We start from the raw sequence: 12644 nt of genomic DNA, 5'->3' as shown, positions 1-12644 counted from the left end.
GTGTGATGTGTTCAGTAGTGTGAATTTAACACAGGGCCAGGTTTTTTGTGGGACATGATAGAATGAGGAACTCAAAGGTAGAGGACAAATGTGTGCCACCTTTGCTTACGCAGTCCTTTTTGGGCTCCATCTGGGAATGAAAAAGGAGTTGAGGTTTTTCTTCCTGATAGTCACTTCCTACTTTTGTCCCCAGACAATCCTAAAACTTATGGCTTTAAATGACAGATAAAATCCCAAAATCCCTTTAACCCACTTCGGTTGTCCATTTTCACTGGCTGATAACTAAATTAGAGATAATGCTACCTAGGAAGACAGTTAATCTGTTCAATATCCTAAATCTTGTTTTTTGCTTGAACTGTCTAGAAAAAGGTTAGATAGTGGCCATTTAATTAGACGGAGTCACACAAGTGACTCTTTAATGTAAAACATAAAATAATCTTTATTTTTCTCTTTAAAGGGATTTGGCCATTGATCGAGGGGGTAGAAAGAAGATCATGTATTTGGGGAAAATGGTGAATAGTCGATCCAAATAGATACATTATCATTAGGGTCTCCTGTAGTTTTCAAGGAGGGTTGGGGATATAAGTGAGGCCCTAAGTCATATAGACTCATGCAGCATGAATACAGTGCCTGAAAATTTTCTTCTTAACTCATTGTTAAGTGCAATTGTCATAGAGTCAGCCTCACTCTTCAGAAGTTTAAGTCATACCCATTATAGAATAACAATCCATCCCAATTTCATTTACTTCTATGGTTTTCATAACTCTCTATTTCTTACTCTGTATATCAGAGTGTCGGTATCAGAGATTTGACCAATCCCTGAGTTTTCGACCTTTATCTTGCGTGAAAGACTCCTGAGTTACGAGCTATGATGCCAACTCCCCTGGAACTCCAGATCCATATTTGCAACTGCCCTCTAGACATTTTTATTGTAAAGTCCTTCTTTCAGCTCAAGCTAACCTTAATCATAATTTTGTATCTTTTCTTTAAAATTGGTGCTCCATTGTAGATTTGCAATGCCAGCATTCTGCCACATAGATTTATCTATAGTTTTTTAAGTCAGTCCCCACATTTATTCAATTGATGAATTCTCATATTACCTCCTTCCAAATAAGTACTCTACTTGAATTTTTCTCTCCGTCATAGCATCAAAACCATGTCACCTTTCATGAGTTCTCGCCTGTAATAGTTTTCCGTTCTGACTGCTTTTGTTTCCATTCTTTGGGCTTTTGGGTTAGCAATTTGTTACCTATCACGTTTTATGATGTCATCTAAACTTGAATTTTTAGAACTGTACTATCTTAAAGCATGATTTTCGTCCCCCAGTTTGATTCTCAGAGCCTTTAAGAACTTCCATCAATCTGAAGACCCAGCGTAGCTCGAAATGCATGCTAATCACGTTGATCTCTGTTGCTGATTTTCAGGCTTGATGGTTAAACCAAAGAGGTTTTCTTTATCCTTATGGATCCTCAGCCTCATTGACATCTTTAGTTGAAAAAGAACAAATTGACTTCTGAGAAAAAGTCAGCTGGGCAATTTGCCTCAGAAACAGGGAGGGATTCCACAAATACAGAAAAGTAAAAAGATATGCTTAGCCATTGCCATTTGAGGTGTCTCTTTCTTTCTTCAAATGACTTACTCAAGAGGCATCTGATATACTACAATCGTGCGTTAATGTGACTTTTATTTATTCATTAAAATACCAAACACAAATATTGCTGTAATAGCATTTTTAGCAAAGGTAAAAAAAAAAAAAAAAACTAAATATCCAGGCAGAAAGCACAGCGAAGGACTCCGAGATTTCCCCCCAGAAAGAAGGCTTTACAGTGCCATGAATCATAGCTCTGTGAGGCTTATCTACAGAAAAATAGAGCGAGTGGTTTTGGTTATTTTAATACACGTTATCCCCACCTACGGTACTTGTTTAAGACTCATAATTCCCACCTCACCCTGCAATTATGCAGTGCAGACTGTTCTAAAACAGGCAGTACTGTCATTAAAATGCGCGCGAGGCTCTGGCCCTGCTGAAAATACCTAATGCTTGTGGGCGACCCCAATGACCACATGCTGAGGCCGGCTGCAGGAGATCCCCAGTCTAGGTGGCTGTGCTGGCAAGACGCGCTCTCGTGAAGCAACAAGCATGGCTTTGAGTTCCGTGTGTTACCCAGGCAGGGGATGCGGCTTTCCTACAGGTTCCTTGATGAGGGACCTAAAAGTGCGAGATGCCATCTGCTGGAAACTGATCATATGAACTGTGATATTCTGCAGTCAGGCTGAGGCTGTGTCTGTCAGGAGAATTATAAAACTGAAGTTCCGGAGCCTTCTTTTTCCCTTCTTCTACTGCACACGGGTGGTGTGTGTATGGGATTATCGAACGAGTTAGGACAACTCTAGCATCACTGTATTCTAACAACCTTCCATTTCAAGATGTAAATCTGATTTAATGACAAGCTAGTTAGGGTTGGGAAGACTAAGGGGAGAGGAAATAAGTCCCAAACCAGTGCATACACAATTGTGAGACACATTTTAATTCCAGAAATGTTAAAATAGAAAAAAAAAATGCACCTTAGCGTTTAAGAAAACCAAGGATTATATGATGGCAGCCTTCAATTTATACTGATAATGGGCACAATCGACACATTCAGAGTTATATCGTAGGTCAACTGAATGTTTGCAGTTTGGCTAATTAAATGGCGATAGCCTATGATGGTGTTTGAGAATGTTTTGTTGTATAGATATTTGCAACATTTAAATACGACCAAACCTTATAGTCAACATAGGTTTCAGAATGAGGTAGCAATTCCAAGAACGTTCTGTAGCATTAGGATGTGGACTGACAAATTCCACATATGCTTGACACATAGTAGGTGGTTAATAAAGACTGACTGACATGTGGGCTCAAATTTAGTTTTGAGCTTACAGGTCTACATGGGTTGTTGTAATTGACTCTTTGGGAACCTGACATGAGTATTGTTTTAATTTGTTTTATTTGAACAAATTTTTACTTCGAAATGTGCTTTGGAATGATGACTCATCTGTTTCTGCTCTTCGGCTGATTAAAATTACCAGAAATTATTCTAATTCTTATAGTTCACAAGATGGAAGGTAATTTACCTGTGTGGTTTCTCTTATTAATCAGAGCACTTGTATGGCATGACAATCCACTTGATGGCTATGTAATATGTCACAATTCTCCTGCAGATTGTAGAGAGTTGTTTAGAGTCTGCTATTCAGATTATTTTATTCAGATTAATAACATAATTGATGGATATACTGGCTGCCTAAAATAAATCCCTCTAAGAGAGAGAGAGGCTTTTTAACAGAAGGCAAGAGAGAAGAAATGTAAAAGGTTTTTACAATCCCATCCAGTGGCCAGATAACTCAAAGTCAAACCTTTCTCCATTTTTCGGAATCTCTTTTCCATAATCTAAGTGGTTCGGTTAAGGTGTGAGTGTAGTAACTAAGGAAGCCACACTTATACGTGGGTAAGAGATTCTCTTGCCTTCGTGACATAAAACAGCACTTAATACTCCTTCAGAACATCCCAGACTTGCTTTAGGAGTTTGATAGATGGCACCACTTAGAAATTTGTCGTTCTTGTTTTTCTGATCTAGTAACCTTAGTCTTCTTGGGTCTCTAGACTAATTCTTCTGGGATGTTTTTCTTCAGCTTTCCGATAACTATCAGAAGACGCCTGGTTTTTATGTTCCTGTACCTCCCTGGGTTGTATCTGTTTCTCAGAAAGCTTTCAGTTTGTTACATTTACCATGTATAGAGAGACCCGTAGAGAAAAATCGTGTGTCTTCATGATGTCCCACGGGCTGTGGCTTTGGATCCCATCTCTTACGCTTCGCACAACTACCGACTTCGCCTGTGTCGCAGAGTTTGCAGGTTCCCCCTATGAGGACAACATGATGGGTGGCTCTGACCGTTTCCCCTGCCCGCAAGCATGGCTGAACTCAGGACTAGAGACTGACAGCTCTTCTTGCTGCTTGTGGTTCAACTTGAAACCACAAGGTCCAGAGGCACATGGTTTCGATTCAGTGTCTTTCTCCGGCTAACACGAACCATTTGTTCAAGCAACTTCGGTATCTGTTTGAGAATAAGAGAGCTGCCTCCGTACTCCCCAGACAGTCAAATAAATTCTCTTGGCTTCAAGACAAATTCAGAAAATTCTGCCCAACAATGGCATGTGGTTTAGTTTTTTCGTTTATTTTTGCAACTCGTGAAGGAACAGCCGATAGATTCCTTAAAAAAAAAAAAATCAAAAATGCCAATCAAAGGAGTGGCAAATTAGAGAATCGTTTATTATGGAAAGTTCCTATATTACATTTAGGGAAAATGGAAATAAAATGATATGTCAAACAGGAAATAGAATTAGAGCCCTGCCAGGAGCAGAATACCTGCCACTGATAATGTTTTCCCTACTTTTAATTCTTCCATATAGCTGCATTAGGAATAAATACTATTCTGGGGTCTTAGGAAGCAATGCGAAACCTGCCTGAGACAAGACTATGCCATGCTTGTTTCTGGGCTGCGTTGCATAAATCCTGCTGATGTTTGAGTATATCTAGTCCGCTTAATTCAAGCCGTAGCTTTCGTGAGCCCAGTGTCCATGCTTATTAAAATTTCCCCCTGAAATTATTTGGAACAGTAGAAAAAGAGATCACCTAATAGTTGTACGAATTTATTTTTAAGATCACTTTTATATCCTTTTTCTCGTGGTCATTTTAAAGTTAAAATGTCTAGCCATCTTTTGGCAAAGCACTGTTCTAGTTTTTTGACACTATTTAAATCGCAGCATAAAATAATTAATAAAATAACAATAGCATATAGGAAAGATCTGGGATAAATCTGGGAATGTGGAAGAGAAATGCTTGCTCCACCAATATACCAACCCAACAACCTAAGTTTCAATCTCAACCGGTGATTCCATATAGTTATAGCATGCTACTTTCACTTTTATTGTTTAATTCAACTCAGCAGGTGTCTGCAGATCCTTTTCCCAGGAACCCTGTGATAGGCTTTGGTGGGAGACACAATGATAGACCCTGCTCCTAAGTTGCTTACTCACTAGAGGCCATCCATGGCATAGGAATGCAAAACCAGTGAATCGTGTTGGAAGGATTCTTTTAAATGCTTCATACAAGCACAGCGGAAAATCCAAAGCACTTCGCCTACATGGAAGATGGGGCATCAAAGCTTAGACTTGCATATAAAAGATGTGGTGAGGTAGTAAAGGCAGATTTTTAGAAAAGGAACTTATTAAAATGAAATGTTTGCGACGTTTCTAAGAGCACATGGGTCATTTGAAGACCTGGGCCAAGCCCAACATCTGCTTGTCTACCATCTCTGCATTCTGATACTTAAAGCGACAGGCTGGATCATACTTATCTTATCTTATACATTCCAAAGGATGTATATTTTTTGGATTTCAAAGGTGACATATGGGAGAGATCAATCTAAGTTAGGGTCAGTATTAACATCAGAGGTGTTCAAAGGTAATTATTTCTTTGTCACTTTGACTCAGTAAATATTCACCTGTCAGCATATCTTAATATCAATTTTGTTTCTGTATCTATCATCTGTCTGCCTCTCTCTGTCTCCTAGGCACTGGGAACTGTTGTAATAACTTTGCATGCACTATACTATTTAATCTCTATCACAGCCCTATGTTGATTCATTTCTCACTTTACAGAGGGGGAATTCAAAGCCCTGAGCTGTTAAACAACATATTCAAGGTCATTCATTAAATAACGACAAAGCCAGGAGTTGAATGCAGACAGACCGATGTCTTAACTTCACAGGACTACCGGTCCTCTCTTTTCACTACATGAACATTAGCCAACCTATGGCACTATTATTGACAGCTGCTAACCTCAGAGGAGATGTGAAGAGCAAGGGAGATATTGGAATCATGTCAGAAAATCTGCTTACATTTGCTCTTTGAGATGAGCTACATCTTGTGAGGCATAATTGATGTTGGACAAACACTCATTACTTCTGTGGGAATAATAGCATGTCCAGTTTCCATATCCTCCATTGTATATGATATAGATTCATGGTGACGAATTGGAGTTTCCAAATTAGTCAAACCAATTTAGTGACTGAGCTTGTAAATCCATCTTATGCTAAGCATTACAGATATCGAGGCTTTCCATTGAGAAAACATTCTTCTATAAGTTGATCTTTGAATAATATTATTTCTAAATACATATATTCTTATAACAAAGAGCACAATATACTAAACTGGTTTGTGCTAAGAAAAATACTTTTCTGCTATGTGTCTCTATCTCCTAGTTAGGAATAAGTGACCATAAAATCCCTGAAAGTGTGAAACCACAATATATTTCCCTGTTCTATCATTAAAAGCTATTTGCAATATAAATGGGAATCAGAAGCAGAGGGCTGGGGGAAGGGAGACTAGCATTAAGATCATACATAAAGAATTATTTCCCAGCAAAAATTGGTTCTGGGAATTTGGGTTCCTTGTTCTTTAACTGTTATGGGAATCTTGAAGAGACTTCTAATGTTACAACCTCTTAAATTTCTATATGTACTGTATCATTTATATTAGCAAAATTGAGTTCATAACATCAGAGGCTGATGTCACAAAGTTAATGAAGTGAGTCTGAGACATTGCGAGATGGATATACTGTAGGTACAGTATCAGGAAAACTAACTTGGCAACCTCGTAACTGAATGGAAGTACAGATTTAGCTTTTATGTCTGTTGTTTGAGCCTGTTGGCCAGGCATCAAGACCAGCACTGGGCTGAGCTGTTCACCAGAGTTTTCAGAGTGTGTACTGAGTCAGTTTGCTGTAAACGTAAAATCTCCAAGACAGGCTTGGCAGAGCAGGGCACTTGTAGACAGAGCAGTGAGTGAAGATAGTGAAACATCTGGGGATGCTTTTTTTAAAAGAAAAAAAAAAGGCAAGTAGAGAAATACCTAATTGAGAATAATTTAAGTGTGTGAAATACAGAGAGGACCTGGGGACATGGGGTGTGTTTATATATACACAGAAAAGTTTGGGAAAAGGAAGGCTTATTGAGTTCAAAGCCCTGTTTATTTTTGACACAGCTTCTTTGCAATCAGTCATCAGTCTACTGTTTTGCTTAATTACGGTAGAATTGTTTTTAAAGGAATTGAAAACATGGACAGAGTGATTAAAATGTTGAAACGTCAACAGATTTGAATTAAAAGAAGCGCTTTTACTCCTCTCAGCAATAACATATCTAATCTATGGTATAGATGGACGCTAGCAAGTAAGAGGCAAGACATGAAAACAGTCATTTGCGTTAGTTTAAACTGCCTAGTATTGTACTATAAATATAAAGGCACTTTAAAATATAATTTTAATCTCACCTGAAACAAGAATTTGAAGACTCATTAAGGAATACTTAATGAATTAAGTATTGATTTCATTAGTTACTGATTTTTATATTGGATTCCTTTTATTTTTATGGGTGCATTTAGGTAATAAAGTAAACTTGATATTTTAGCTCGTGAAATTATATATATGGCCTCACAGATGTCAAGAGACTTAGTGGGTTGGGATTTTTGTTTACAACAGAATGGCGTACATGGTTCAGATTAAAACAATCTACTAGAGAAGAAAGGCTAAGAAGTTATACAAAGCTTTCTGGAAATCGAAAATCCAATGAAAAATATTTGAAAGAGATTGAAAGCAAAGAAGGAGCACTGAGATTAATACAAGAAGGTGCTCCGAGGGTTTATTTATAACAAGCAATAAAATATTTCATATCTAATGTGTGCTTCTCTGTAGACAATGATCTAAGCACTCCACCTATTAACTCGTTTAATCCCTGCCCCCCAATACCATAAGTTTAAGCATTATTTTTAATCTCTGTTTTAGAGATGAGCCAGCTGAAGGACATGGAGCTTAAGTACTCAGCTAAGTAGCAGACGTCAGAACTGAAATCGAGACACACGGTGTTACAGATGGGAGATTTTAAGTACTCAACATCTGGAAAATGTCTAGTCTTGCCGAAACCAGAATATCTGATATAGTCTTGATTTTCCTTGTTTATTATATTTTGTTTAAAATGAAGGCATCATGGATAGAAACTGTTGTACTTCAATTTTATCAGCAAGAGGCTAAAAAAAAAAAACCAAAAAACAAAAACCTCACGGATGATGGTAGCAACATGGGAAATAGAAAACATCACTGGATGTAATGAGAGAAGAACTGTAGGCTTCGGGAAAGTAGATTAAATACGAACGTTAAAATACATGGGGTTTCCCATGAGTATGTCTTAAAAGCATTTCAGCTCCGAAGTTAGTATGATAAGTTCTTAAAAAGACTCTGTACTACGCCCTTCAGAAGGAAAACACAGAGTGAGAGTGAGCATAAGGAATTTCCTCCTAGAACTTGAGTCTCCAATGATGGTGAAGTGGGATCCATGGCCAGGGAAGTAAACATAATTCTAGAACACCCAGACAAAATGAGTCCATGCTTCTTAAGAGGAGGTATTTATCAATTTTCCTTTTTCTAAGTAGCAGAATCTAAACTGTATTCATAAGGTACATTCCCAGTAACCCAGGTATATGAAGATATTGCAGAGAGATTTATTAACTTGAGACTTGATCAAAGAACGTTCTAGAATGGCGACTGTGCAAGTTTTATCATACAGTTATTTGGGTAGATGTTATTGGTTCTTTCTAAGAAGCTGGCCATGCTGTTAAAACTGCATGAAAGCGAACAAATGTCTGTCATAGGATTTGTTCTGGATGTTTCTTCTGGGTTCCTTTTCCTCATGTCCTATATCCTTCCCTTTTCCTCTACTGTTATGTCTGGAGCATCCTCTTCTTGATTCAAGGCCTCCGTTGCAATCATAGAACGTTCTTAATTTTTTGCTTGTACACTTCCTCCAACTCTGTTGATTAGGCACTCTGCATTTATCCGCAGTTTCTCCAAGCCAGCTGCTTGACTTACCGTGCAAGGACACATAAAGTTGTAGGTCTTTTTTTTTTTTTTCTACCTGGAGCATCCTTTCTTAGAGTCTCTCTGTCCTCAGTGTTTTTCTTACTGTGGTGACACCCCAGAATTAAATTCCCTTTTGTTCAGAAGAATTACTTCTTGCTTAGAGAACAAATTAAAAACTAATCACTCATGAAGTAGCTCCATGACTCTTTCTCTGTAATGCTACTGAGTGCTTCTCTAGCCCAAAGCAATATACACATTTTCGGAATAGGACAACTTGTCCTTTTTAATATTAGCATATTTGCTTTCTTTAGAAAAATGCTAGCTATTAACTATTGCTGATGATGAAGGAATGAAATGAACTCTCTTATATTTTACTGATAGGTGGTTAGTTAAGGGGGGTTGGTAAAAATCTTTTCGGAAAGCCGTTTGGGAACTTTTGTCAAAACTCTAAAATGTCCGTCCCTCTTGGCCCTTTAATTTTACATCTGGGAATTTATCCTAAGGAAATAATATTAAATGCATAAAAGCTTTATGTAAATAAGAATACTGTTTACCTTCTTGGTGAAAGAACATGATAAGCATTCCACAATACAAACATGAATAAATACAAGATAAAATATTGTGTCTACAGCCATGTTCCCCTGAACAAGCCTGATCCCGTCTAATCTCAGAAGCTAAGCAGGGTCGGGCCCGGTTAGTACTTGGATGGGAGACCACCTAGGAAGACCAGTTGCTGTAGGCATAAAAAATAAAAAAATAAGGGATTGTAAACTGACAAGGTCTTTGCAATCTGTGAGGGCAACCAGGGTTGCGTCACCTAAAAAAAATTTTTAATTAAATTAAAATAAAAATCGTACCATTAATATTGTGCTTAAGAAATAACCTATATTCATGTGAAATAGAATTTTGACATAAAGTTTGGGAGATATGGTTACAAGTTATATATTCAGTATGATCAGAAATATGTAAAAATATACACTGAAAGAAGAGCTCAGATGAAATACACCATTAATGTAGCTGGTTGCCTTAGGGTGATGGATTAGGGGTGATTGGGTGTAGTACTAAAATAAGGAGAAACAGAAAGGAGCTTCGATTTTTAAAATAGTTTTCCTAAGTAAGACTTTTAAAGTTAACTCTCAAAACGATTTTTCAGAGAGGGCACAAGGGACGCAAAGTGACTCGGGGATTTCAAGCAGGGCTGATTGAGGAGCAGCAGCTCAACCAGGCAGCTCTGTAAGGACTGGGCCAACCTACAGGACGTCGTGGAGAGATGACCTTGAACACCTCAGACAGCATTAAACTCCAGGTTACAGCTGACTGGAGTCCTGAGGTTTTATTGGCCACGAGCCAGTCTGCAGCCCCTTCGAACCACCCTAGTATTTTATAACATTGTAAAGACTGTATTGTTTCAAACATTTCAAACTGTTACACACAGGCTGGCAGTCATCCAAAGCCGGTTCCAATGGGCCAAAACTATCAGCAGCCACCCACCTCCACGGCCATGGCCACTGACGAATGACGCTGGGTCCTCCGGCAGGACCGTCCACGCTGGGAGACCCCAGCACGAACACGATCTTTCAGACTTGTTAATTGCCTGAACGTTTTGCAGCTGATTCCTTTTTTTTTTTTTTTTTAAACAGATGGAACATTAGAAAGCGTTTTTGGTGCAGTGTAGCTAGAACGGGCTGAATGCAGCAGGCTTTAATTTAATTTAAAAAAGCAAGGATGCTCTATGTCACAGACACTGTGCTAACTTCAGGATATTTGTTATGGCATGCAGCTTTTCCAAGCTACTCAAGTTCCTCCACATTGCCCTTTCTCTCTCTCTCTCTCTCTTTTTTTTCCATTGCTCCTCCTTTATCCTGATTAGCAGTTTATTTGTCCCATGAGCTTAAAATTGAAGTTACGAAGAATACAACATAATATTAAATATTCTCCATCGATACTTTTTACTTTGAAATGAACCATTTATACATTATTAAGTATGTTCAAGTTCTTTACATCATCACCTTAATAAGTTACCGACTATGTGCCTTTTCTATTCTAAGTACTCTATGTATAACTAACTCATTTAACTGTCACAACAACCCTGTGAAGTAGTTATTATTACACCATTTTCCTGATGAGAAAACAAAGGCATAGGAAGGTGAAGAAGCTTACGTGAAGTTATTCGCAGGGTTTATAATTGGCAGAGCTTAAAAATGAGCCGGGGAGAATAAGTAGAGCATCTTTGATGATGACCCATCTTTCCACCTACGGGAGTTCGTTCTGAGTCTCCAATTCTCTGCCATCAGCGAAACAAAAAGTTTTCTATTGAATATATACCAAATATTTCTTTACAATTTAAAAATAGAAGCTATAAACTGTTTATTGAGAAAGAAAGAGATAACTTGATTCCAATACTAGCTGAGAAGAGAATATCTTGATTCCAATACTTGCTGTCTCCCCACTCTATGGAACGCAAAAGCATTATTTCCTTGTTTGGTTTTTCTTCCTTAGAAAATATGACACCTTCGCTTCTCAAATTATTTTTGATCTAAATGATACACAGTAACTCTCAGAAATATTTATCACCATCCTTAATTGTATATAACTTTGTTTCACTTCTAGGAATGTTATTTATTAGGCCGTGGAAGAATGAAGGGACCATGCCGTCAGGGAAGGGCGCTGATTCATTCTCTTCGTCTAATCCTATACTGTCTATCTGGAGGGTGGGAAATGAAAACAAGTAAGATTTTACTAATGGCCATTGAGACATTCCAGTCATTTGAGTCAGTAGCTTGCATCCAATTACATAAACCTGGACTATGCAGTTTTTAAACCAAATTACAGCATGTGATAAAACAAGAGCCACAGGCTTCACAAAACAAGTCTGTCTAACACCATAAAAGGCCCCTCGTGAGCCCTTTATTCCAGCTCGGTTCCCTGGATCGACAAGATTCATCAGAAAATTCATCTCTTGCTTTGGCTTTGCTTCTGTTTCCTTTGACACAGGATGTACTTAGAAGGACTGTTCGTTTAGTCTGATTCCACCACGTGACACTCTCAGTAAAACTGGTCATCTGTGGTCTTGTTAACATGACCCTGGAGGACAGTCGACTAAGTGGAATAAGCCAATCGTAGATGGACAAATACTGTATGATTCCACTTAGGTGAAGTATCTCAGGTAGCCAAACTCATAGAAGCAGAGGACGGAATGGTGGTTGCCAGGGCCAGGGCGAAGAGAGATGGGGTGGGGGGAGGTTGTGGCTCTTCAGTGGGTATAAAGTATCAATGATGCGAGGTGAATAAAGTCTGGAGATCGGCTGGACACCATCGTGCCTGTACTTCACAGTATCGTTTTCTACACTTAAAATTGTGTTAAAGGGGAGAGCTGATGTGATCAATGTTCTCATTACAATAACAAGGAGGGAAGGCAAGAAGTTGACTGGCCTCTACGTTACATCATGGAGGACGGGATCTTATTCGAAGGGTGCTCATTAATCACTTTCTCTGCACACAGCTTCCACGTCCAGTGGGTGGTCTGCAGCCTGGAGAAGGGGGAGGGCTTAGACAGCAGTCAGGTGCGGCTTAGCAATATGTTAAAACTCACCTTCCTCATTTGTATAAAGGTTAAAATCTTACTCCTATTATAACATTTTCATAAAAGTGAGAAATTAATATTTCAGTATGCAATGGAGTAGTGTCTGGAAAGAG

General features: G+C 38.5%; 1 pseudogene; it reads left to right on the top strand.

Moving 5' to 3' along the window:
- The first annotated feature begins 9571 nt into the window (after positions 1 to 9571).
- Positions 9572 to 9690, top strand: LOC118604583 (annotated as a pseudogene).
- The last annotated feature ends 2954 nt before the right edge of the window (positions 9691 to 12644 follow it).

The sequence above is a fragment of the Rousettus aegyptiacus genome, unplaced genomic scaffold (genome assembly GCF_014176215.1).
Source record: "Rousettus aegyptiacus isolate mRouAeg1 unplaced genomic scaffold, mRouAeg1.p scaffold_m13_p_6, whole genome shotgun sequence".
NCBI lineage: Eukaryota > Metazoa > Chordata > Mammalia > Chiroptera > Pteropodidae > Rousettus > Rousettus aegyptiacus.
Note: the sequence above shows the minus strand (reverse complement) of the source record. Positions and strands in the feature narration are given on the sequence as shown.